The sequence below is a fragment of the Helianthus annuus genome, chromosome 3 (genome assembly GCF_002127325.2).
Source record: "Helianthus annuus cultivar XRQ/B chromosome 3, HanXRQr2.0-SUNRISE, whole genome shotgun sequence".
NCBI classification, from domain to species: domain Eukaryota; kingdom Viridiplantae; phylum Streptophyta; class Magnoliopsida; order Asterales; family Asteraceae; genus Helianthus; species Helianthus annuus.
In genome coordinates this window covers 159,066,967-159,072,342 of record NC_035435.2, presented here as the reverse complement: position 1 = coordinate 159,072,342, position 5,376 = coordinate 159,066,967, and the positions used below count along the sequence as shown (strand labels likewise).

The following is a 5,376-nucleotide window of genomic DNA, read 5'->3' as shown; positions in this document are numbered from 1 at the left end:
GAATCACTTATTACAAGCGACACAGTTCCCATACTTTAAATTGAATTTTAATTGATATGCCTTAATTACTGTTTATTAGAATTTTCCAGATTATGTCTAGAGATAATTTGTGTTTTAAGGCATAAAACATCCTAAATCATCCTATTAACAAATTTAGATTATTACAGAAACGACAATTGTCGATAAGCACGTTTATTTATGCGTGATTAAATCCCTTAAACTTTAAAAGCTTGAGGGAGAAGTCCCTTCACTTCAATATTATAATAACAAAATCATTTCTTTGCATGATTCTAGATTTGTATCTCTTGATGTTTTTGTATTTACTGAAAATTTGACACAGTTACACGCTTTGGTATAATCTAGAAGTCCCTCTGTCACATAATGTATGAATTTTGACATATTATATAAGTAACATGTTTTTTTTATTTGAAAAGGTTCGTAATCTTGATCATTTCATTTTTTAGAACAATTATCTAATATTAACAAAACTAACTCAAATTTGTACAAAAGCATCAGCTTTTTATATTTTTGTGTTTGACAATTTAGTTGCTATCCAATTAAGCCTCATTCTTATTTTACACATCTTAGTGCTTAATATGAAGAATTAAACATTTGTTAAACATGGCTACCAAGATGTCCACTGTAGATAAAGCCGAAGAGCGTCTTCAAAAGCTGAGTAATGCTTCTTGGAATGTTCCGGTACAAGGTGAGTATTTTGGAATCTTGGAATGAATTTATATTGTTACTATTTTAATCTTTCTAAAATCATGGATTCTCTTTTCTTGCTTTCTTTATAAATATTAGATGGGTAAAGTATTAGCATTAAAATTAAAAAGATGGGTAGGGGGTTGGGTTTAATGGCAAAGCCTTTGGAGTTTAAGTGGAGCTTCTCTTGAAGGTCAGTGGTTCGAGCTTGGGAGAAACATTGCCTTTAAAAAAACGGGTCAAATAGGTTAACATATAGCGAAAAAATATGAAACGGGGAATTTTATGAAAATCTAAATAAACACGTCGAATTTAAATAAAACGAGTTAAAACTTACATTAATTGGGTCCACCCATGTCCTCACTTTATTTACATTAAAGTTAAAGGTTTATATCAGTTTAATTTTTTTTTCTTATTATAAAATGTAACATTAACTATTAGGACAGCACACATATCAATAGATCGTCACCTCCAGTTACAGGTCTGTGAATTAATTTGACATTTTATCTGAGCATGTTCCAGTTATTTCACCAAACAATACCAGCCAATATTTCTAATGTGTTTATTTTATAAAATAACTCTTTGGCAGCATGTTTTCAAGATGGAGCAAGAAGAATATTCTAAGGAGGAAATAGACAGGAGTTACATACAGTTTGAGGATAATCAAGATATTTTAGATCTCATTAAAAGGTCTATGACATTTCTGTAATCTGTACGTTTGTTTAGTTTATTGTTTACAGTATGTTTTAGGCCATAATTGAGGTTTTTTGTTAGTTCAGAAACCTGGGGGGATCCTTGCTCTTCTGGATGAGGCTTGGTATGTATACGTTTCCATATACTTTTGTCTATGTTTCTTATATATTATGTTTGTGTTTTTTAGCACAATAATCTACTGGATAGAATATGTAAGTTAAGAGGAGTAGATAGAATATATAAGCTTTCATATATTGTGTGGACAATATACATTGTAATTATCTTTACCGCAATTAGTTTTCATAATTCTATACCACTAGACTACGGTTGGCCGCCACCACCCTTACAAAATGTGTCATTTGTGTTTTTCCCTACTCCTGAGTCATTTAATTTGGTTCGTCTCACACAAATTCTAGTTAGAATGAGTCTTTTATACAAAAAAAAAATAAGTGTCAATTTGGTTCGGGTCAAAACGAGTTATTTCAAAGAAGTATCAAACTGTGTTCAGGTCAAAATATACCATTCTTAAAAAAGTGTAGATTTGGTTCGGATCGAAAAATGTTGTCATCATTATTATTTAAAACGGTATTGTCCACATTAATGTTTGTTCAACAACAGCTATTTGTGGTTCTTAGAAGATCTCTAACAAGAGCAGATTCCTTAAAATTAAAGCGACTTGTGGCTTCCAATCAACTACCTTAAAATTAAAGCGTCTTGTGGCTTCCAATCAACTGGTATCATGTCAAATTTGATTTAAAGGTGGTATAGATATGAGTAAAGGTGGAACATGGGTGGCTTGGGCAAGTTACTAAAACAGGTTGTAGACGTCATAGACTTTTTGCTATTAAGAAACATGCCAACCTCTTTACTAGACTTTCCCAGCCTCTTTACTAACCCTTTTTGAAGTTGTTTTGTTTCATTGTCTAATATAATGCAGCCTAGATGTACACCTTCAAAATGCGGTACTGATGATCATGTTGGCTAGCCTTTGGTTGGCCATATTTTCACCTTCATTACCTGTAGCGCAACACGCGCAGTTCATTACCCGTGGACTTACATGTTGAAACAAATCATATTTTAATTTGGTTAGCCAACATGATCATCTACTCTTATTATGTTTCCAAATATGGTTACAATGCACTGTTATATCAATAATAATCTAATTATTTTATTGAAGTGATCTAGGTGTTTTATACATTTAGACACACTTTGGGAAACTTTCTACCCATATGACCCGTTTCGTTTTCAGCTTATGTTTCATATCACTTCTTTAACCTTAAGATAAAAAACCCTTAATCGGCCCATATGTAAGTAAATGAACTGTAACTTTTGCCTCTAATAACGTCTTATACTTACTCCGCCCGAATTCATGTTTAATATATATATATATATATATACACACACACATACATATACCGACTGCATTGCTGGCAAAACTGTTGCTTTTGGCCAATAACTTTTATGCAATTAGTTTTGTTGCTCATAGAACTATTCTATATGGTGTCCATGGGAGTGTCTACAGATTACTGTGTGCACGGGGCGCTTCGGCTTTAAGCCTCCACCTGAACTGAGTTATTCTACCTCCATCACTATCTCCCTCTTTCTAATCGAGGATTGGGGGTTTTAAGCATCATGGTGTTGCTCCGCAGGTATTGCTTAAATTTTTATATAAACAATGTTGTTTTGTATAGCTTTGTTGTTTGGTCACGAATTTCATATGTTTGTTTGACGTATAATCCATGAAGTGTTCTTTCGAATTATTGATGTGTTTTTGTCAGCTTCTTTTTTATAGATTCAAACGGTTGGACCCTTGCTGTGGTGGGAATACTTATACAACATAACTGGATTGCTAAAACTAGTGGAATACAAATTTTGGGTTTATCTCATTTGTGTTTTTAAACATGATAGTGTCCACGTGTGTGCAGGTTAAATTTACAAGTTTTGATGCCAGATTGCATAATGGCCAGTGAACTTTAGCAAGATTCAAGTTCTACAGTTGTAAAGGATAGGTTAGTGGTAGGCAAGAGTTCAAATGATTTTAACTTGAACGATGGGCTAATAGTTGGATAAAAAAAAGTATTGTAAATGGTCTTCGTGGTTGCAGTGAAGTTAGTGGTATGATTAGGTTACAAAGAAATGATTTTGATTGTAATTCAATACATCTGATAACATTTCTTAGGCAAATTGCTAAACAAGTTGTAGACGTCCTTGACTTTTTGCTATTAATAAACATGCCAACCTCTTTACTAGACTTTCCGAGCCTCTTTACTAACCCTTTTTGGAGTTGTTTTGTTTCATGGTATAATATAATGCAACCTAGATGTACACCTTCAAAATTCGGCATTGATGATCATGTTGGCTAGCCTTTGGTTGGCCATATTTTCACCTTCATTACCCATGGCGCAACATACGCAGGTCATTACCCTTGGACTTAAATGTTGAAACAAATGATATTTTAATTTTTTTTGTTGAAGTTAATTTATTATGATTTCAATTTCATAAAAGTTATAATAATTAATGGGAATGTTTGGTTAAAACTTAGGATTTTTTCTTGCTTATGTTGAAATGTGGTGTAGAAAAGTTGGAATTTGGCAAAACTTCTAATTTTTACAACTTTCAACCAGTTTCACTTCTGGTCAAAACATTTTTTATTACATGTATATATGGTTGGAAAGTTTTTAGCTATAAAAAAACTTTTTATATGTATGAAGCTGTCTTCAAGAAGCAGACAACGCTGGCAATAACAGACTTATGGGATTGGCGCATCATGAATATGGTATGGTTTTTATTTAACATTTGGATTTAAAGCTACGATAACCATGTGTTCTTATTAACGATAGACGTGTACATAGACAATGTTTTGGGGTTTAACTGTTTAATAACTTTTCTGTAGTTATTCAATTTTTTTCCTTTAACAACTGTACCACTTATGCTTAGATCCGAGGATGCTATTTTTTCTATATACACGTGTAGGAAGAGTGGATATTGAAAAATAACAAATAAATATACATTCACGAGTTGGACAAAGCCATTATTTGTGTAATTGCTATTCATGGGTATTTTGGTAATTGCTTACTTGCTGTAGCATATTACAGTTAGGATATTCATGAGTTATGGATGGATGGGATATAAAGAAAATTCTACAACTGAAGCTAAGATTGTCAAGCTCTTTGATAAGGTATGATTTTGTGTGTAATAATGAGTTCATTTACATTTGTTAACATGAAAGATATAAGGCTTACCTTTTTTATAACTTTTTATGTTAGTTTTTCTTTATACTTCAAGTTTTGGAATATGAAAATGGTAAGCCGTTTTATAAATCTTGAATATGAAGTTATGCTTTTGTAGATAATACTCCCTCTGTTTTATAAAGGTGTCAACCCTTGACTGGGCATATACCCTTTCTATAATGTTTGAAAATTTAATTTTCGATATTTCCTCCACTCATGGCAATACGAATTAATTTTTTAGACCATGCTTTCAGCTTACATGATTTTCTTGGGTTACACGATTTTATTCAAGGTTATAGGAACAAGAAAGCATTCCATGCTGTTATTCTGACTGCTATTTGGTGTGTGTTATGTATGCGAAAGGATAAAATGTTTAATCACGCGGTGTCTTTGGTGAAAGTTGTGAAAGAAATCAAAGCTGTGAGTTATTTGTTGGTGAAGAATAGATCGAAACGATAAGTTTAAAGCAGCACTTGTGATTATTTCGTATTTGTTTTTGTCAGTAATGGAACATTTTTTTCATTTTTGTCGTATTTATTTATTTATTTATTTATTTCAATTTAGTGCAGTTTTATAGTCACATTAGTAGTTCAACATTTATTTCGTTAAAAGGTTTATGTAAACATTGTTAAATAATATATTTTGTTGTTGGTCCACCTGTGTACCACACGAGAACTTAATATAGTGGTATGTTGTGATTTAGTTCCGACATGCTTTATCAAGGCTTTATGTTACCTTTTCATCCTAA

At 32.1% G+C, this 5,376-nt stretch overlaps 1 long non-coding RNA gene across 1 annotated transcript; it reads left to right on the top strand.

Moving 5' to 3' along the window:
* The first annotated feature begins 1,291 nt into the window (after positions 1 to 1,291).
* Positions 1,292 to 5,133, top strand: LOC118490229. Its single transcript, XR_004888715.1, has 3 exons — positions 1,292 to 1,395; positions 1,485 to 4,174; positions 4,494 to 5,133. It is a non-coding gene; the product is annotated as an uncharacterized LOC118490229 (long non-coding RNA).
* The last annotated feature ends 243 nt before the right edge of the window (positions 5,134 to 5,376 follow it).